Source organism: Anas acuta, chromosome 2, assembly GCF_963932015.1.
Source record: "Anas acuta chromosome 2, bAnaAcu1.1, whole genome shotgun sequence".
Lineage (NCBI taxonomy): Eukaryota > Metazoa > Chordata > Aves > Anseriformes > Anatidae > Anas > Anas acuta.
In genome coordinates, this window is record NC_088980.1 from 18,859,526 (window position 1) to 18,881,689 (window position 22,164).

The window sequence follows — 22,164 nt, forward strand, 5'->3', positions numbered from 1 at the left end:
AAATCACAGCACCAGACAACAAACCACTAATGGCAAAGCAGCACGATGTAAGAAGCCACAAAGCACTTTTGCCTTACTGTGGCAACTTTATTGCATTCACCTAGCTAATCCATTTGGGCTACTAGCCAGATAATATTTCTATATTTACAGCTCCTTTGCAAGAGTTTACCATTGATACTTAGAGAAAAACTAAGTGCAATCAGTCAACCCTTTAGATTAAGTAAAATAATCTAGTCAAAATAAAAAAACTCTGACATTAGATTGGACTTGGAGCAAAGACTTACTGCAGTTTGTCTGTATTCTGTGTAACAGTAATCAGAGAAATGTTTGCTCCAGAGGTTATTATATTTATATAGAGGCAGAGAGAAAGGTATGCACTCAACAGCAGAATAAAAAGAGCGCACATTTTTGCTGCAGGCAGTCTGTGAGAGAAAAGCCCAAGTGTCACTGCTAACTTGGACTTGAGCGTCCAGCTCGTCCTTCTTGACAGAGGTCAAACACCTCCGGACTATAACCCTGACGGAGGAGGAAATGAGCACACTCCAGAAGGATTGCCCTCTCCTCACTTCTTCTCCAAGGCAAGACAGGCAATGAAAAAAATTTAATCCCATGATGAAGTCAGAAGGCCACATCCTGAGGAAAGATTTCCCCCAAAACACACACCCTCAGGCCTCAGCAGCAACTGCAAGTAAAAGGCTTGACCATGGTGAGTGCGTAGCTGAGCTCTCAGTTTAGAGCAGGGATTGTCTCTCTGTAGGGATATAAAGGCCAAGGATGGCAGCACCTACAATTAAGCTGACCATAGGACCATACAGCATTGCTCCTGGGACAGAGCCTCAGACTTTTTTTTACATATCAGCTACAAAAGTTTTACAAAGCTGTTAGAAATTTGCATATATGCACTGTTTAATACAAAACCCCAATGACATAAATGCAAAATCAAACCTGCAAGTCCTTTCCTCAGAGGTAGCCTGCAGTCCTAGGGCCTCATCCACAGTGCTGACATGCAGACACATCATGGTTTTGCACTGCAGCATGGCCATGCACTCTTGTTTGTTCCAGTGCCTCGTAGTTAAGGCACTTCCACCCTCACTGTAAATAGTTTCTTCCTAACATCTAATCTAAATCTAGCCTCTTTTAGTTTAAAATAATTAGTCCTTATCCTATAACTACACTCCCTGTTAAAAAGTCCCTCTCCAAATCCTTTACTGTGTATGTTTGTATTTAGAGGTTGTTTTTTTTTTCCTTTGTATGTGTTGCCCTATAATTATTGACGTTTATTTTTATTTGCCATTTTATTAATCAGTAAATTCTGCAACTCTTCACATCTAACTTAAGAAAAGACCATTCTGAGAAACTGTTCTGATTTTTTTATCTGCATTACCATCAACCATTTCATTATTCACCTCTTCTTTCCCCATCCTTTATGAATGTATTAAATGGCATAGTTACAAGCCATGCAATGCCCCACAGATAACTTTCTGTTTTGTCCAAATATTTCTGTCCTTTCATCAGAGGGGTTTCTCTCTCTCTCTCTCTCTTTTTTTTTTTCTTTCTTTTTGGTCTTTCTCAAAGCCTGAAAGTCTGATTTCCTCAGAGTGCATCTTTATGGTGTTGTACCTTCTACCTGCCCTGCTCACACTGCACCAATGGCAGCCCTTTTGCTGCTAAGGGACTCCTGCCAGCAAAACCTGGTTGCACACTGGATGGAGATCAAGGCGTGTTGGGATTTTGCTCTTACATACACATTCATGAAGTAATTGAACACAAAGAGAACTCTGACAGCCTTTCAGCCCTACATGCTCTTCCTCATTGTGTATCATACCTGCAATAAAGGCTTTCCTGTGGGCTGTGAAACTTCAGTCTGGCTGTCCCTACATCTCGGTGCTTAGGGACATTGTTTCTTTGGTATCACACTCCTGTTTTGACATCTCTGGTCAATGATACAGACCAAGACCCATAGAAAGAGCTTCCTTACAACTAGCAATTACAATAGCTTCTACTGGTCTGTTTGGTATGGATTGCAGACTTAACAGTCCATAGTTTTTTTGATTATTCCTCAATACCTATGTAAAGACTGGTGTGTGTCTCCATCCCCCTCCCTCCCCCTCCCCCCCCCCCCCCCCCCCCTTTTTTATGGTGTTTTAATTAAGTTTGTTTATGTAGTAACTCAAATGGGACAGTTCCCATTCTCCAATTTTGCACCACAATACTCTTGTAGCTCCTGCATGTATTTGTTCTGGTCCTGGGAACTGGTTAGGTTCAGTTTACTGACATATTTCAAACCCTTCCTGTGGACGCTTCAATCACTTTCTCACATCCATCTCCTTCAATGAATGATGCCACTGGGAGTCAGTGACCTCTTTTGTGACCAGCACTAATAGAAACACATCGTTTATTTCTGCTGCAAGGTCTTGCCTTCATGGAGTGCTTTTCTACACCTTCATCACATATTGGCCCTATTGACTTTCTGGTTAGCTTGCGGCCCTGATGTTTTTGAGGAAGGTTTTATACTTCATAATTTTCATTTTATACTTCATAATTCAAGGCCTTCATAATTTTACTAGGTTTCCTTTCTAAATCTTCACTGCCCTTCTTGATTAGAGGTCAACACTCAACTTGCTAGAGGTTATGCTCTCTTCTATTTTTCCTTGTTCAGATAAGACTTCCACTTTTTAAAAGATGCCTTTAATGCCATTTAGTGATTTCTACTGCCTTGATATTTGACCATGACAGCATTTTGTTTTCCTTTCAGTCTTTTAAAAACTTGTCTGGTAGGTGGTATACATCTACTCCACACTTCTAAAATAGTCTTCTGAAGCAGACTCCATGCTGCCAATAAACATTTTGCTGCTTTATTTAATCTTCTGATTTCCTTTATACTGTATGATTTACTGCAGTTCTACTTTCCAAAAAATCCAAACTCAGCTGCACATATCATCTCAGATTTTTGTTGCTTAAGAATAGAAAAGCTACACTAATTCAAAACACAGTCTTCTCATGGGAATGACCCCACTGACATGGGCTCTCATGAGAGGGTTGTAGTGAAGTCAATGGACTAGCATGAGAAAGGGCTTTGAGGATCTGAACCCTTGAAACTTGTACCTTAATCAAAAAATAAGATTTTCCATATTGCTTTTCTGTGCCCTCAGTGTCTGCTTACCTTCCACTTGATTTTGGGCATTTATACACCAGAACGATTATTTGCATCTAAATGACATAAATTAGACTTAGCCTTGTTATCCAGTCTTATGGAATATTTATTCTTCAGGGAGTTATAATTTAGAAATTGTTGTACAAAAAAAGAGACATTTGTAATTAAGACTGAAATTTAACCTTCTTCTAAAGAGTAAATCTGTTTTCCATATACTTATGAAAGTTGTGTCTACTACATGCAACCTGAATTGCTTCTCTGAAAAGCTATTTAAGTGCTGCATTAATTATCATCTCCTCAGGATTCAAAGATTTGCTGGGGACTGGAAGAGAAGAAGAGTTTAATCAGGGCACTCGTTCACTCCAGTGACTCTTCCAACCTGTACGAAGGTAGCTGCCATCTGGGCCGTTGTACAAATGGAGGGCAGCAACATCCTACAGATGCGTATGAATCATACAGGTATCCAGCTTTGTCTGTCGGGGTTCTGACTGTAAGAACTGCACCTGTAAAAGGTAAAAGACAATCTTTCCTGAGTCTGGAGACAGCAAGGGAGGGAGACTGTATCTGGACTCCCATGCCCTGGTGCCCCAGGTAAAGGAAAGGGACTGAGCTGTCATGCAGGTCCCCTTTGGTCCACAGGCTCCATCTCCTTCCCTTGGAGACCCAGATATTACAGAGGGCATGCGCACAGCTGATCTCTGATCAGTGGGAAGCGAGGACATGCCAGGGCATATCAGCTGTCCCAGGTGCTGTAAGACACTCCCGGGTATGGCTGTGACCTAACCTGAGCCTAGTATCAAAGGTAGGTTGAGGCTGCTCTGCTTAATATTGTGCTGCTACAGCACAGCCTGGGAATGTCACCCAGCAATGCAGAGCAAAAGGAGCCCACTTCTCTGATCCATCCCAAGTATGGCGTGCATGTCCCTGCAAGGACAGCAAAGGTCACACCAGTAGCCTGGGTACACCCAGGGAGCCTTTGTGCTGAAGATGGCCCTGAGAGAGGAGACACAGTGGCTTCATGGCTCCTCCAGGCCAGTAATCCTGCATACATGAACGCCTGTGCAAGTAGAAGCAGATAAGCCAGAAGAACTGGAAAGGGACTTTGCTTCTATAAGCCTTAATTGACCTTTCCTCCTTGCAGTCCTGTGGACTTTGTGGTGTGATGTTTACTTTTCTGAGAGAGCTGTGCTTCATGGTGGTCTGTTTTCTTCTATGGTTTCAACATAAACAGGGTCAAATCTTGTATGCTGGCTTTCTGGACAACTGTATCTGGAATAGCAGGTAGTGCCCCACTGCCAGGTGCAGCAACCAGCAAATCCACCTCTTATTTTAGAACTAAAATATCTGAACCAGAACAACTGCCACAAAGGCAAGGGTGTGGGTTCAACAGTCCAGAGGAGGTCTGTTCCTTTTTTAAGGCCCAGTAGCTCTGGGCTGTCAGTAGCTTGGGGCCAGTGCATACAGCAGGCACTGCGTTCAACCAGCTCCCTGGCTGTCTTTATGCCATCCCTTGCTATGCACCCAAGGATGCACAGCGATGCCAGACACTAACTGGCTGCATGACACCCACTGGCTTCAGCACTGATGGTTTTCAGGTGTCCAGGTCAGTTTTCCAACCATCCCTGCAGTTCTGGGCTTTATTTTGCAATAAAAGACAAAAAAAAGGAAGTGGTTTCAGCTGCCCACACAGGGCAATGTCAAAAGCATGCCCAAGTGTCTTACAGAAAACAGCACTGTAATCCTGTACCTCTTCTAGGGCCAGGCCCCTCTCGAGTAGGTTTTGGCTGTTTCTTTTGAAATTTATCTCAGACATCTACAGAGATAAGAGTGGGAGACAACATTATCAGGAGCTGGTAGGTTTGTTCATTTTAAAATCTAAGAAGAGAAAAAAAAAAAATTATGTTTTAAGTGTCAGCTCAACTCAACCTTTACCACTAAGTCCCTAATGCAGCACCAGAATGACTCTTGGGGAAGAGAAAACACTGTCACAAAATTGGTGTAAAGATGTGATCCCTCCCAGTGCAGAAGGGACAGCAGTGTCATCCAGGACACATTTCAAAAGAGAACGAAGAGAACAGATTGCCCAACAATGCTCTTAAAGTGAGGCTGCATAAGAAGTCCAGCAATCACAGCAAAGGAGATGTTTTCACAAGTTTATCCTGAAATTTTCCCCAGCAATTGGATTCCCTCACTAACAGAGGATCCATTAGGGATGTCCTAAGAAGGTATTTTTCTTAGTTTTAATCACATTTTCATGGTCATGCTGCAGGTCACGCTGCAGGACCATCAGGCAGATTTAAAATTAAGCTGTTTTTGTACTTCAAATCAACATGACTACAGGAATGACAAACAGGTTACAACACGGTGGCCTTACTTTTTTTCAAAATCAAATCAATTGCACAACAGGTCATGTGTTCACAGATCTGTAAACATGAAGTCTCAACAAGCAAATGACACAGCTCAAGACTCAATGGGAAAGAATCACCTTACACTCAGGACTTCAACGCATACCCTGACAAGTCAAAATACAGTAACTCTGTTTAGAAATGACAACCAAGTTTTCCTTTCTATAGACATCCTGTGCTCCACTAGCTCAGTATTGAATACAAAATATTAGTAAAGATATATATCAGAAAAGCCAACAGGGAAAAAGCAAGTGATGAATGAATGTCCTTACCAAATGTCCTTACCTTCTCTTACCATACACTTCTTCATTATCTAGGATAGCAAAAGCAGTCTTTTAACACTTCACAAAATTATTTAACTGTGATGTTGTGTACAGCTAGCAGGTCAATGAAAATAAATATTAGGTATTCCTGTTTCTTTACTGCTTGGTGTTTTCTTAATCAATTACAGCACTTCTGGAGAATGAGATATTTTTTTCCAATTACATATTTCTGAATATACTCTTTCAAAACTTTATACAAACACCCTAACAGACCATTAAATGAATGAGGGAAGAAAAAAAAATACCCCTAGTTTTATTCTAAAGACATCTTCACAAAGAAGATCTCACGTATGTTTCTACGACTAGCTGAGTACAGCTTTTTCTGCTGATGAAAGATCCCTTAATTGACTTCATTCAAACCACCCCAGGTGGGTGATTAAAAGATTGATTAGGGATTTGTCCCCCTCCTGTCAAGTCTGACTGCAGCTCACTTAGATTAATAGTGTATCTCTCCCTGAGCTTGAAATGATAATGCGCTGCTTGATTGACTCAAGTGTCCCTGGGTCAAATCCAATAGGACAAACCAGTGCTGCAGAACATCTCCCTGGCTGGCATACGGTATCAGCTACTTTTCAATGCACAATACCTTTATCGTCCACTGCCATATAGCTTTCCATGACAAGGGAAAGAAATTGGAAATTCAGAAGAGAAATCGGAGAAAGAATCAGAGGAAGAAAATCACTGTAATGGTGGGAAAATGAGAGGGGAGAAAAGAAAATAATCCACAGAAAGATGAGCGTAATCACACTTGCTTACCCTCTAAGAACCAATTTTCTTCTGGAAAGACTTTTCTCTAAACACCCACAGGGTTTCTGCGCCCCCCATGTGAGTGTGGCATCTTTAACCAGCAGCTGCTGGCAGGACCACACGCAAGGACTTGACCTTGCATGCCCTTGTGTTCATATGAACCTTTCTGGGAATAAAACGTTTGAAACTAATGTAGCTCCTTTATTGCCTAGGATCCAAAACAGGATATTGCAACAGCAGGGAAGGTGGGAGATTGGTGGAATAAATCTGAGCAGAATATATCAGAGACCTCTCCAGAGGAGATTTCACCTGTCTGAAACCTGCCTTCTGTGGTGAGGGAGGGAATGTGATTCCCATTCCCCAAATGAAAAGCAATGCTGGGAAAAGACCTCTATTAAATGAAAGCAATCAAGAAGCAGAATAAAAATACTCCTCTAAAGGAGGAGTATTGTAATTTACAAATTGTGCCAGGAGATTCAGTGTTAAAACACCCCTGCGTGGAGATCCCCAGATTCCAGTGACACAAATTTGCCACAAGACGAGGTGATGGCTTGAGCTGAGGGCATTTGCTTGGAAGAGGAAGCTATAAACAGCATCACAGTGAATTCAGAGTGAATTGTAACCAAATCAAAGCTAATCAAATCAAAATTTGCTGGTGGGCAGAGGGTGAGGGAGAGCCAGACCACAGCAAAGCCTGCATCAGGAGCTAGAGCACCAGTGCAGGGACTGGTGCTCAGGAGCAGCTGAAGAATAATGAGTATTAGAGAAAATCCAGTGCCAAATCTCAGGCTGAATAAAGCCCTTTCTTCAGACAGCAGGCATGGTTGGCTGGTCTGTAGAATGCCACAGCTCTTTTTTTTTTTTTTAGAAATCCCTGTTACAGTCTGAGCCATCGTGATCCCCTGGGCAGCTGAACTTGACCTCTCTTGGGCTTGGATCATTGCTTGTCAGCAGTTCTGTTGAGAGACAAGCTGAATCTTTTCACATAGGAATTTCTGAAATACAGCCAGCCACCACTGACCTTTCTATTAAAAACAACATTAAACTTGATTCTCAGGCTCAGGACTTCTTGAGAAAAAATGCAAACTGTACATTTCTCAGGGAAGTGGCCACTAATAAAAACATGCATTTTAACATTTGGCACTTGACTATCCATCTGTCTCCTGGAGTGGAAAGGTGTTAGAGGCTCAATGCCTAAATACTCAGGCAGTGATTATTGCACGAGTTTTCTAGCAGTGTCTCATCAGTGGATCGAAACATGGCAAAATAAATGACGGCTCTGATAGGCAGTGTGACAGCTTACCTCGGGACATGTAGCTGGACATCACAGGTTGACCCCTCACAGCAGTAAGCAGTAGAAAGCAGCTGTCATCTGAGGGAACTGAAGGACAAACAGCATCCAGAGCCCCTGGATGAGAAAATCCACTCCAACCCATCTCATCATATCCCACCCCACCCCATCCCACAGAGCAGAGCACAGCGCAGCAGGGGAGCATTCTCGAGGAATAGCCAATGACTTGGGGAACTGCCCAATTAAGGCCTCTGAGAATGAACAATTATTAAGAACAAGCAGAGATTTATTTTCTATCATTCATTTCCTACCAAACACTGTGTTTTCTACCATCTGTGATGAGCTAAAGCCACTCCAGCAGCCTGGGAAGCCCCAGGTATTTCATCGGCTGAGGGAAAAAAAGGAAGACACTTTTGTCTGCAAAGAGGGTAAATTCTGAAGTTTGGTAGACATTGCTGTATTTTTGTTTTTAATGCTAAGGTCCTTGTTTCAAGCAAACTGGCATTAAATATGGTGCAAGTAGTTCACACACACTGACTGCTGATCAGCTGAAAGCCCTAAGAATATCAGCGTTAGAATGGTCCTCCTAATGCAAATGGTCTTAAAGCTCCGTTACTCTGAAGAACTAAGTAAAACTCTTCTCTTTCAGCTTGACATTATGGCTTTCTCTCTCTGTTTTAATTAAAACATATTTAGTGTTCAGTACATTCCCCTTAGAGATTCTGCAAAGTGGGATATGAAAAGCAAAAACAATTAATGTTTAATGAATGACATTTGCCCCTTTCCTCCCAGTTAACAAAGTAAGTTTCCAAGGATTTGTTCAATTTAGCCTAATGGCAACAAGACCTAAGACCATTAAGTAATATAAAGGGACCAGAGAGTCACAATGTGTTGCAGCTTATTAAAGAACATTTCATGCTACCTTAAAAGCTCATAAATTCAATAGGCCTAGAATGTTACATTAAAAAAAATATATAATAACTCAAAAGGCAGACTTTTTATTCTGTGGATTTTATATACAATGCTCAATGATTTATTCATCTTAAGAATGCCCAGAAATAAAATCTCTCCACGAGCTGAGTGATTCTTGGAGCAGGACTCTTAAGCATGATGGCAATATGAACAACTAACAAGGCTGACAATGTAGGATTTACAATCTCTTGAAGATGAAATTGTTTCTTTGGGAGAAAAAATAGGATTCTTCTTGAATCTTCCTAAATTTGAGTTCTCTATTTAATGCTTTATTTTTATTTTCATTATTCTCATTTCATGTTCCTGTTTTAAGGGGAAGCAACTTAAATCTGAAAGATGGACTTCATTTTCTCAGCACTAATCCATTATGCAGCATTTCCATGTGTCTATGGTGTCCTTCTGCTTATAAAGCTTAGTTAGAGAGAGCTTTAACGTGGATATTAATTTATTTGCATGGTTTTGGTAGTGTCTAAAATTATATTACATTTTAAAAATTACATTTTATTTCAATTTCAATTTTCTTTCTTTTATCCAACATTCCCTCCAGGCTGAGAGAGACCTTCAAGCTAGAGGTTAATGCAGATGTTTATGGTTCTACATTTTTGTTTATATTTGCGCATAACCACATAAAACCAAATGAATCTCATTTCCATATACACTTGGTAGCAACAGCAATTTTCACCAGCACTTTGTATGTAGAAGACAAATGTTTTATTGTTATTACTCAAAAAATTGTGATGATAATGACTTGAACAACCTTTTGAGAAGAGGCAGACTACAGAGCTCTCAGTGAACTATGTTAACTTTAAAAATGTAATTGGGTTACCAAAAATCAAATTATGTTGTTATGCATATAATTTTCTTCATGTAGTATTGCTGATTATCAAAATGTTTTGCATGGATATGCTTTTCTATGATGCACTCATACACTCATTTACTTTAAATGCCAAATGATACCTTTAGTAGTTAGCAGTGCCACAAATGTGGAAATACATTTGGCCATTCTCCATCAAATTAAAATTTATTCAAAATATTCTTTGTGTATTTTCCATTTTCTGTTCAAAATCCAGTAAACACAACAACCCATTTCTTTGTTTTTAAATCATATTATCTCAACTTTTTACTTTCTGTCACCAGACCTACCTTATGACTGTTGTATACATATTAGAATAAGACATTTTATTGCCAGATTAGTATTTCCTCCTAGTTCAATCTGCAAATATGCACAGGGCTTAATTCAAGTCCTCTAAATTGAACACACATGCCAAAAACTCACTTATCCCATCAGGATTAGTCTCTCTTATGTACGTTCAATAAACAAAATAAAGATATTTTTTTTTTATGGTTAGTTATTGGCTTGACATTTCCTTTGGTGACAAACATCATGATTCATTGGATCACTTCAGGCAGCATTAAGAAAAAACTTGCAAAGAAGCAAGTTCAATTCACAAAGAAGTCTTTATTGCATTTCCATTCCACTGTGTCCAGCTGTTGATCGTTGCTGATTTGCTCAGTCCAACAAATGGCTTCATTCATTTACAGGTTTCCCGGCAGAAACATCAATCACAGAACTGGAAGAGAGTGGCAAAAGGACAAAAGAGGCGGTATCATTTTCCCTTGTTTTGCTGCTACTCTTCTTTCTTTCACCTCGCTCCTCTCAGCTGCAGTGCTGCCCATCTGTGGTGACATGGACCCAGCCAGGGAATACTTTCCACAGGTATTTCTCCCAGCTACTCCATAGTACTCTGAGTGTTTTCTCTGTCATTAATTCTTCGCACAGTCCCATCTTAAGCTTTGGTTGCATGAAGGGAGACCTTATTTTATATAACAGTATATATACTTCATTTTGTCCCTCAAAGATGGATCTTGTCCCATTGCTGTACTTGCTCTATGGAGGCAATACTGAGCTATTCTATCTAGAAAGGTGGGCACTGATATTTTTCATTGGAAGCCAAATTAGAAATATTAGGCTACCACTAGCAAATAGAAGTCAAGGCTTGTCCTCTGACCTTGAGACCAAGGAACCTGATCTGGCTTGTATCCCTACAGATAAACTTTCTCAGTCTTCCAAGAAAGGAGATGGTCCTGCCGCCCAGGAGCAGTGCCCCGCAGAAGCTGAGCTCTGGATGGGATCCAAGCATTTCTGGGGAATGTGCTAATTGGCACATGCCAAAACCACGACAGGAACTGAGCTAACAATCTGGCTATTAGCCTGGCATTAATTAGATTACAAATATAGTCTTAAAGACCTACAGAATCTATCCAACACAATAAGGACAGCTATATTTTTTAAATATTTTGTAATATGTTATCATAATTGCAAGATTAAAATAGGTATCTTAGAGCCATCTTTATCAGAAAGTTTACACAATGCAGCTATACAGGCTTGTGAATTCTCACCTTCCACAATTAAAATAACCCGTCATATACAAGTGTTTTCTGGACACCCCATGGGCAATGTCTCAGAATATGCTCAAAACGGATGGGAAAGGCAAGGAAAACATGGAATGGGGTGGCAACAAGAGGGTGTGGGACAGCTAGACAACAGCTAGAGGACGCTCTGTTGTCAATATGGGTTAGTGATGGGAAGTTGATGATGGGCTGCAGGACTACCAGTGTCACCATGCCAGAAGGGATCCCAATTTGCAACCTACCCCTGTCAACTGCTGATTTCAACCTCTGTACTGCACCAGTTTACTTCTGCGGAATGCAAAATAGCATGGTCTTTGTCTTAGAGTAGAACTTCCCAGGTCCAAAGGGAAAAAAAAAAAACACCAAAAACCTGGGATCAAATTTATCATTTGCATGAATTCCCACATATGGTTGATGTCAAAGTTTTGCTTCTGTTCAACAAACTGTCTGTATTTATGTTTGCAATCCACACACAGCTGGAGTCAACTCCTTCTCCTGCAGATGCAGATGCGTCCAGCTGCCTAGACACCCTTTAATTGGCTCCACTCCGTCACCTGCTTTGGATTTCTCCAAGTGACAAATGGCTTCCTACCTTACATACCAGCCATTTTACTGTCTTTCCCTGAGGAATTTTTACTTCCTTTTTTTTTTTTTTTTTTCCTCAAGGTTTAATTTTCTAATAACTATCCATACAATACTCAAACATATCTTCCTCCACTGTAATACAGGAACCTTATCTGTGTATGTGGGAAGAATCACCCAAAGAATGACTTAAAATACATACAGACATAGCCTAAACTTTTCAAAGCCATATGATAATGACTTTGAACCCCCAGAATGTGTACTGGTAACATGGTTAAAAGTATTGACTGTGCTAGCAGAGTCAGCAGGGTCAGGCTTAAGTTTAAAACAAGACTGACGTTACATTACATTAGGAAAGTATTACAGTACTAGGTGTCATTTCTCTGTTCTGAATGCTTGAGTTTAAAATTCACAGTAACTTTAACAATTACGTCATCATTGTCGTCTTATCCTTCAATTAGTATGCCACATTACCTTCATCTCATCCCATTCTGTGCCAGCAGTTTTTAAATAAATGTCCTCCAGAAGCAACACATAAATATTTATTTCAAAATAAGCATAAGTTATTTACCATTATGTAGTTTATCTTTAGTTACTGTTCTAGTAATCTGATCCTTTTCTTCTTTTATCAGGATCAGAATCCATGTTAGTTTTCCCATAAAGCTAAGCAAGATACTATAATTAGTTTTCTTACATAATGCTAAGAAGACCAAAACCCTGTCCATTTTTTCCTCAATTTAGGAAATCTAAAATATTAAATCATGTTACTTTGCTTCCATTCAACCATGGAAATACTGACTTTAAACGTGCTTTTTGCAAGATGAAAATATTATAAACTGATTTTTTCTGCCTACTGTCATTCGTTCATTTGCCCTGTGTGCTTCTCCTGTGTTAGAGTGAAGCATCCCACCACTTAGCAATTACAAGTCACAGAGAGAAGAATCATCCAAAGAGTAAACAAGACTCCCACTATAGCAACTTATTTCCATAGCGATATGCAGAGCCACCTGGTAAGAAACAGAGTTTGTCCAAGCAATAGCATCAGTACTTATGTTTATTAAATACCTTACCCTCCCTTACCTCCCAGGCAGTCTCAAATCACCTAGGAAACCTCATCTAGCCTCTATAGGATGACCATTATGCTTCCTGTTTTTTATATAAAGAAATGACAGCGTTTAATACATGTAATTTTATTAAGCATTCCTGGTCTTTTTTCTTTTTTTCTTTCTTTTTTTTTTTTTTTTTAATTGTAAAGGGAGAAGAAACTGTTATTTTTTAGCTCAGAAAGCTCCAAATGGGAACATTAGAGAAGCTTTCAGCACAAAAGCCAAGGGCCCCAACCTCAACTTTTGAAGCAAAGACAGCACAGAGAAAACAGGCCCTAAGAAACCTTTTGTTTGCACAATAATTCAGATTTCAGTTGCAAACTTACAACCCCTGCTGGAAATCCACCCTCCTCTGGCTGAGCCTCAGAGATGATGGTTACCTGGGTAAAATATACTCCAGTGCTAAATCCTTTATACTCCATAGGGTATGAAAAATTCAAGTGAATCACTCCTTAATAGTCATGCAGGGTACATTTTAATTCATGACAAAGCAGCAGATAATAAAGAATTTTTAAGATGAAACCAGAAAAATACCAGGTCCAGCTAAATAAAAAAAGACCATTTAAAGCTTGTATTTTATTATGTTTATGGTTCTATTAAGTTAAAGGAATTTAATGTTATTTCTGAACCTGTAATCACTGTCAGCAATGTATTTTGACCTATGTTAAGCAATGGAGTGTGCATGCATAGATGCATTTGTACTGGATAAATGTTTTAGGATGCCTATTACTTACAGGCTTTGTTTTCAAAAGAGTGGTTGCCACAACATCAACCACAAAGCGTATCCCCAAGCAGTAGGCTGGTACTCTGACTAAACTATTCATTTCATTATTCTGATCTTTTCAGAACACAGAAGAATCATTTGGGTTATTTCATTCATCTGCTACAACTTGTTTTTCATTTGTGCAAGCTCTCTGAAGCACAGACTGGCTTTGTTACTTGTTTACACAGTGCTTATTACAATCTGTGTTAGGATCTCCTATACATTAGTACTGTACCTGGTATTTATAGGCATGTAAACTGATTTATTTGAGGTCATGTCTAGTCATACACCTATACATCCCTGTAGGTCTTGATGGACCCTAACCATGGCTGAACTGTAACTATGGAAAACTGTTTCCATGTAGACATCCACCATTCAGATCAGACATGCACCTTCTCTGGTAGATCTGACGCCCCTGTAAAATTTGCATTTTTGTTCTCAAATAGAAAGATACACTTGCAAAGTATAAGAAATCCAGAAAGAACAGTGGTTTGAATAATTTCTTTCTGGAAATACTACCCCTCTAAGAACTGGATGAATCCCACAGTTTCATTCTGTGTTCTATATATCCTTAACTTAAATCAAATCAGCATATGCGTAACTGTGAGGTTAAAGCCCAGTTATATTTATGTTATAAGAAAATACCTTGCTATCTTCCCTTCCAAAAAGTACCATCAACAGCTATGATACTCTTCCCCTTCATTTTCCTCCAGGACAGAGAGTGATTGTGTTTTCCTATTTCTTTTTTTCTGGGACTTCTTCAGAATTTCTCTTGCCACTGAAGGCTAATGAAACTACATGTAGGAATGTAACCTTTTGTAACAAAATGGTTTTGGAAAGGGGAAGTTCAAAATCAGAGGAGTCCCTGCAGCCCAAGTAATGCAGCAGGAAAAGGGGTGAATTATCACAGGCAAACTGCCATCTTTACATGTAGATCTGCCTGTGAAGTTGATTGTTATGTTTCCTAAAGGACATGTGCACTTCCTTAGGGGATCTTTGCCTGACCACTTTGAGCCACGTTTGGAAGTGTCCAGAGCAGATTTGCAGAGCAGAGCCTGGACGCAGCCCCTGTGGAGACATGGAGGACAGTGGTGCACATCCTTTCTCCTGTTATTTCTCCTGTTATTACTTGGAGTGGGCACTGCAGAAGATGCTCAGGGACAAGTTATAATCATACTCTCTCCTGTGGTCTTTTCCTCCCCACTGCAGGTGAACTGTTGTTAGAGGTTTTCTACAATAAACTTTTCAGAAAGACATTGTTTATGTAGTAACATGGTCACTGATCATTTTCTTCCCGTTCTTTTAAGAAAATGTTAGAGATAATCCTTGCCTGGTAACTTCTACTATCATAGATAAGAACAAAAACTGGCATACTGTGACCAGGCTATGAGACTGATTATTTAACCTGTGGGTTTTTCAGATGGGAGTCTTTGATTCTGACTTTAATTTCTAGCATACTGTGAACAGAAGAGTAAAACAGCAGCAGTAGCAAGAAAGCAGAACATGCAGCTGTGATGCATTCTCTGAAGATTTCCCTTGGCATTTCATCTGGGCAACTTCATGGCAAAGCTGTATCTTCTTTGAGTATTCATCATTTCACTTTCAACCCACATGTGTCTGTGGTTCTTTGCACCCACATGCTCTACAAGGCAACAGGGACAGTTACTGAAGAACAATTTTTCACTTTGAGACAGAAGAAGTATTAGCCCTTGAATGATTTGACTTGCACCTTATTTGGAAGTGTATAGTCTGCTTTACATATAGTGGCCTAGGCCTAAAGTCCTCCAGACTTCCAACACTAAGAAGAGTAAGAATGAAAAGCCTAGGTGCAATGGACATAAACCCTAGTAATCATAGAAGAAAAGAGATTGAAATAAAGCTGAGCTCTACATTTCACCTGGAATTTTACCTCTTTAGTGCTGAATATAGTCTGTGTGCAAAAATAATCATAGATGCACCAAAATGTTAACCACATGACACCCTTTAATCACATCAGCTGCAGGTCCTGTTTGGCTTTGAATGTGTCACTGGTTAAACCTTTCTTATATTTCTATTTGCATTAACTTCTGTTTTGGACTGAAATTGCTCAGTAAATGAGTATCACTCAACGTAAAATATTCCACTTTACTAACACCAGTTACATAATCCTTTTCACATCAAACATCACAGTTGTCCTTCATTGCTATAATTTAATTTCCACTTCTATGAGTGTAAGAGTGTTTAACAATCTACTGCAGCTTCTGGCAACTAGTTTTAAGAAAATGATCACTGACAAAATGTAGAACGAAGAACTCAAGTAGGATAACTCTAGCCATTTATTGCTGCTACTAATTATTGTAACCTTCTTATCATAATTACTTATTGGCCTACTTACCCAATTATCCTAACCTCGTAGCCTTGACTTCCGCTGCACTTGGGATTCAGTGCTAGTAAAGCTTAAGTCTTTGTTACTGACACTAAATACAATCTAAAAATGAAACAAGGGAAGAGCAGTCATTTAAACAATGCCATTCCTTTCATAGCCATTTTTAGTTGGTTGGTTGTTTTGGCAATAGTTTTTAATCATCACCAGTGTCCAAGGGCACGAGAAAGGGTTTGAGGGAAGTGGAAGATCTTCTATAGACCAACTGATATAGAAGGGAATAAGCTTGCAGGCCTTTCTTCATCTCCCAAACAGAGCAACAACATCCAAAGATAAACACAAGCTGAAGCAATTCCTCTGAGTTTAGTTAGGCATGCTGAGTTTGAGCATCTGAGGGTAATGGTTTTAAACTAGAAGTGGGTAGGTTTAGAATAGATATTAGGAAGAAATTCTTCACTTGGAGGGTGATGAGGCACAGGAACAGGTTGCCCAGAGAAGCTGTGGATGCCCCATCCCTGGAAGTGTTCAAGACCAGGTTGGATGAGGCCTTGGGCAACCTGGTCTGGTCTGGAAACTGGGTGATCTTTAAGATCCCTTCCAGTCCAAAGCATTCTATGATTCTGTGATCTGAGAGAAAAGATAACTGGAGTCTCTAGGATAGACTAGCAGCAAAACAACACGGTAAAATATTTTTCTCTTGAAGGAAAACAGGGGCTAGACATCATTTATTGCTCAAAGATTTGAAGGTAAACCTGTTTCTCTATTGACACTGACAGTTTTAATTCATCTTCAGAAGGTTCAGCTTCATCTTTTTAAGGCATTTTCTTGCCCAGTCCTGAAGCTGCTTTCTGTCAGCACCACCAGGTCTGGGTGCAGAAACTGTTCAGCTTTACCCTGGCAGTGTTCTAGAGGATGTGTGGAGCATGGGTTAAGGTGTAAGGCATTCAAAGGATGGATGCCATGTGTGGCCAAAGTTGTAGAAGCAAGGGAGCTCAGGGGAGAATGGGTTTGTCCCCATTACTTGGGGAATGCTTGCAAGAGAAGGAGTAACTAAAGAGACCAACTCCAACAGGTAATTCCCTTTGCAATGAAGAGTCATGAGTTGGGAAAAATTTAGCAGGGAATATCCCATGTGCTGAGCCTGTTCTTAGTCTTCCCTCCAGGCAACTGCTTGTAGCTACTACAGGAGGGAGAAAATGCCAGGCACTCCTGACCCCTCAGTCTGGACCAGCACAGTACGGTGACTCGTAGATTGTTCTGCAAAAGGCAAGAGTAGAATCTGGGCTGTCACAGCTGTGGAGATTATCTACTTTTTTTTTTTTCTTTCTTTCTTTCTTTTTTTTCCCACTGAGGCACAGTCAGACTGGATTCATTCAGTGAAGGTATTTCTTCTGTCTAACAGTGAGTTAAGTGATACAGGGTTATTCAAAGATGAAGGCAATCCCTGGAAAGACTGGAAAACTATCTGAAAATTATTTATTTTTGATAGTATATAACCCTCAGGTTATTTTCTGAACTGGTTCCAGGCTACCAAGAGTGTACAAAAGTTAGGGGCATAGTTATGTAACAAAACTAAAGCTCTGACAAATACAAGCATTTTAGGTGATCATTGTTACTGGGTAAAAACGTTTTTTAGATTGTAGAACTGAATATTTAAAATGTTGAACTCAGATACCACCCACTTGGGTCCAAGGGCCCAGCTGTATATTGCAAATGTGTTAGATTTGTTCCAAGTGCTTGCTGTTTTAGAGGACTAAAGTAATTATTTTGCATGCAGTGCTACAATGATAGCCATTATCCATCCAATTATACATCATTAGAGGAATGCAGTTGCTTGGTCTTAATTATATATATGAAAAGTTTAAAAACATTACTTTACAAGAAGACACACACTTTCATATAGCTTTTAGCAAACTCCTGGCTTTTAAGAATCACAACATACATATGGCACTAACAGCATACTGTTAAGTAAAAGTCTATTGAATTATTTAATTAAAATGCAATTGAAAATAACTTCAAAATATTTTCCATGCATATTCCATTCTTTGTTGAAATATTGTACCTAAGAATAGTTCACCACATCAGCTTTTTTTTTTTTTTTTTTTTTTTCCCCAATGTGCTCTAAAGGTAAGCTTTGATTATCCTCTTCTCTAACAACTGGAGTAGGTGCTCATGGTATGTTTACAATAGGTGTTCTGGGTATGTCTAGGAATTCTGGCACCAGTTCTGGCCTTCCACACCAGCCATAACCACATCTATTCATTATTCAGGTTAGAAAGCGCACACCCACATGCCTATCTTTGCAAATCGAGCAATGTAACAGCTTAGATTTTCAGTGCTTTTAATCTCAGTCATTAAAAGAGGCTTCTAATCTTCTAGTAATGCTCCCTTCAAACTGTAATGTAATCTGTTGATCTCTTTAAGAAGTTACTGAATTCCCCCATCATAAGCATCTGTTTGTAGTGACATATGTAACAAATTAAGATGGTGTCTCTTTTCAAGATTGATGAACTTTTCTGGCATGCTAACTGGGAGCAATGAAAAGGAAGGTAATGTTGAAGGTTAGCCAAAAGCACATTTAGCTCACACTGACTTTTAAACCTGAGCAAGACTTCTGTTCAACTAAAACCTGTGAGAAGCTGCAAAGAGTAATGAAACAGGAGAAACATCACGAACAGCATAACTGCTATTCTTATTCCCATTATTCAGGTGTCTGATTCACTTATTTACAGGTTCAGCACTGTGAGTACCAGGAGTTCTGAACACTGGGTAAGTAATCACAAATTATCATTACAGCAATATGTGGCCACATGCGTGATACTTATTTACACAGGACCAATTTTTCTGCGGGGTAGAAATAGTAAGGTATCGCATTATCTCGGTATATATCTGTACTGGTAGAACTGAAACCCAAAGGTATTCAGCAAATCTCACTTCTCCTTTTCTATTTTTAAAGGCATTTCTTTTGAAGATTATTTATGCACATACTGCTTGAGAGAATAACATACGATGATAATGCTATTTTCCTGCAGAATTGTTTATCCACTTATGCAAGGTAAAAAAAGCTTCAATCTCATCTGTCAGTGTAATATAACATACTGAGGTTTTTAATCTCCTTATGTTTTCTAAAAGCAGTGAAGAGATACTACTATAAACAATTCGTGTTCAGGGACAAAAAGCTTGGGGAACATGTTTCTATCCCTGATTTCGTTTGAGATAGAGATGAAATCTTTTATACAGTAAATGAAAACAAATTAATGATATGAAATAGCCTGAGAGGAGGAAACTTATTTCCCAAATCATTATTAATAAAAGAGCTGGCATGGTGTTCTACCTTGGCCAAAATACATACAAATAAAAGTGTAGCACATCTCTGTTTTTTTTGAACACTGTGAACTTCACTGAAAGAAATGTGGTTTTCATGATAACTATATGGAAGTACTTATTTTTAAAGATGCTAATTGTATCTGAGATATCATTCTGTTCAAATGAGAGCATTGCAACATTATGCTCATTAAGGGATTTTAATTATTACGTATTTGAACATAAGATACTTCTGTTGGCTTTTATAAAGACTGCTTACAGCAGAACACTTAGTAGCTGGATCTGTTCTGTAAGTTTTCTGTTCAACCTGTAAATACTTACATTTTTACCAGTAAATGCCATTTTTCTCTCTTACTGAAATCTTTAGGGTAAATGCTATATTTTGGTATATAACTGGTCACATGCACAGCTAGCTTCCCACAATCAAATGCAAAGTAAGTTTGCCAGAAAAGAGTTACAGCCTAAAGGAAAACAGCAAAAGGAGCCTAACAGAATAGAAAACTAGAAATGTCAAATGTTTCAATTGCATCTATCATGAATTAGCAATTTACAAGCACAGAAAAATAGGAAAAATAAAGTGCATGTACCAAACCTGCCATGACTCATAGTAGCTCATTGTACTTTCTTCTGTTTATAAAGCATGTTAGCTGTAGTACATGGCACATTAATGCTGTGATAAAGTTGTTACTTGTTCCTCTGATGTGCAGAAGTTGAGTAAGAGCAGGCAAATGGCTTGTCACAGCCACAGGCCATCTCCCTGGTGAAGCTCTGGGAGAAGCTGTGCTCTTTCAGGGTTTTTAACTTACAGTTCCCAGTCGGGTTGACAGGTTTACAGTGTGCTATGTAGAATACAAGATGTCCCAAAAGCAGAAGAATATGCTAACATGACTTTAAAAAAATGTAAAATAATACAGACATCACAAAACATAAGGTTTTCCAATGGTGAAGAGGTAACAGGTACCACAGCCTGGCAGACTTGTGTGATTATAGGCAGAAATAGCAACACATTATCAGTCTAATCAACTACTCTGCTTATTTGGTTGCTTTGCTCATTTGCTCTCAGGCTGTGGTCCACGGGGATAGCTGGTGACCCTTCCTTGGGCTGCCTGCTACTCTGATCACTCCAGCAATGCAGGAGAAGCAGAGCACCACCGTACAACAGCCTCTGTTACAGCTCTGGGCAGCTGCTCATGGCAGTGAACCGAGGTTATTTCAAACTAAAAAGTTTTAGTAAAAGGGAGAGGGATGCAGAATCTGGAGCAGAGCATGGCCGTAGGTTGGCAGAAGAATAGGCTGCGTGGGTAAGAGCAGGGCTGAAAGTGATGCAGGAAACAGTGGTAGGAATACATGCTGGTGGGACAGAGACAGCCCTGCCTGGAATAACAGAGGGTGAAAGCCATATTTCTCCAGTAGCCAGAGCAAAGAAACTCTGTTTGGCATGTGCATCAGAAGCTGAATTTTGACCTTTAAAGCTCGCACATGATCTAAGAACAGGCAACTTCCTTCTAAACCTTCAGAAAACAAATCAAAACAAAACACAAGTGTCAATGTTTCACAGCAGTGTTGCTGTAGACCACCTTGCTATTCTAGGCCAACCTTCTGAGCTCTGCAGCTCTAGCATAGCAGTTTGTAGGTGGGGGCAGTTCAGACCCCTGAGTCCCAAAGATTGGCAAAGCAGCTAATTTGTTTTAGCTAGGGGCTGACTTGAGCTGCTGTCATGTAATTAATTCCCTCTTTTCCCTCCAAAAGAATTGCTGGTAAGTGAGTTATTTATAACCATTATACCACTTTCCTGTTTACAGTCACCACTGTTTCCTATTAAATAGCAATTTAGTTATATATGAGATTTTTATAGGTCTGTAACATAGCGCCTGCAATGCTCTCCTGGGGCTACAAATTCCTCATACAATCATTGCAGCTTGGTATTGTAAGACTGTTGCATAAGGACTCCTTGAAATCTAGTTCCAGGGGTTAAAGCCCTCTCCAAAAAGACCCGTGCCCCTGGGTGCTGACACCGAACCTCACCAGCTCGCCCTGTGCTCAGGGAGAGACCACAAAGCAGCCCTGCATGTGGCTCAGGATCCCAATCACCTCCTTCAGCAAACCACTCCTTCCTTCCACGCAGCAAGCACCGTGCGGGCCCTGCAGCGCTGCCTCCCTGCTGAGCTGGATGGGTGCCTGCACAGCACTGGGTTTTGCAGACACACAAAACTAAGGCTAAGTAATTTTCATCCTTCACCCCACTGGGCAGCACAGAGGGAAGAAAGGACATGAAATGGCATTTCAGATGATGCACAGGTAATGATGCTGACTGTCCACGCAGCCGTGGCCATTACTTTCCATCTTGCAAAGGTTTCCTTTAAGAGTCTGTCTCAACAGGCTCTGCATATCTAAACTAAGCAGCCATGAAGGTTGCTTCTTCAGGAAGGGAACTGGGCATGGGGCTTTGCTGGGACAAGCTCCTCACCACTATGGCAGCAAAGAGCCCAAACAAGCTTTGTTCCAAATTCTTTCCTTCCCCTAACAAATCCAAGCTGAAAATTTACAACAAAGTACGTAAGAAACATCAGATTTTTATAATGTCCTATTCATGTAATATTTCCTGTTGAGAATTCCCTTACTGCTTATTAACCTTAACACAGCTGTAAACACTTACTTAAAAAGGCTGTAATGGTGGAATTAATACTTCTTTAGAAATTTACTTTTCATAGAGTCCCAGCTGT

At 39.8% G+C, this 22,164-nt stretch overlaps 1 long non-coding RNA gene across 2 annotated transcripts in view; it reads left to right on the forward strand.

Moving 5' to 3' along the window:
• LOC137852232 (uncharacterized) overlaps positions 1 to 22,164 on the forward strand; it is a 34,501-nt gene that overhangs the window by 6,130 nt on the left and 6,207 nt on the right. Inside the window, exons 2-4 of one of the 2 annotated variants that reach the window (XR_011093741.1) lie at positions 3,456 to 3,613; positions 10,435 to 10,609; positions 19,074 to 19,172. This is a non-coding gene — a long non-coding RNA (uncharacterized lncRNA). Of the gene's footprint in view, positions 1 to 3,455; positions 3,614 to 10,434; positions 10,610 to 11,780; positions 12,003 to 19,073; positions 19,173 to 22,164 lie in introns of those variants that run through there. The other variant, XR_011093742.1, reaches the window with a different exon arrangement.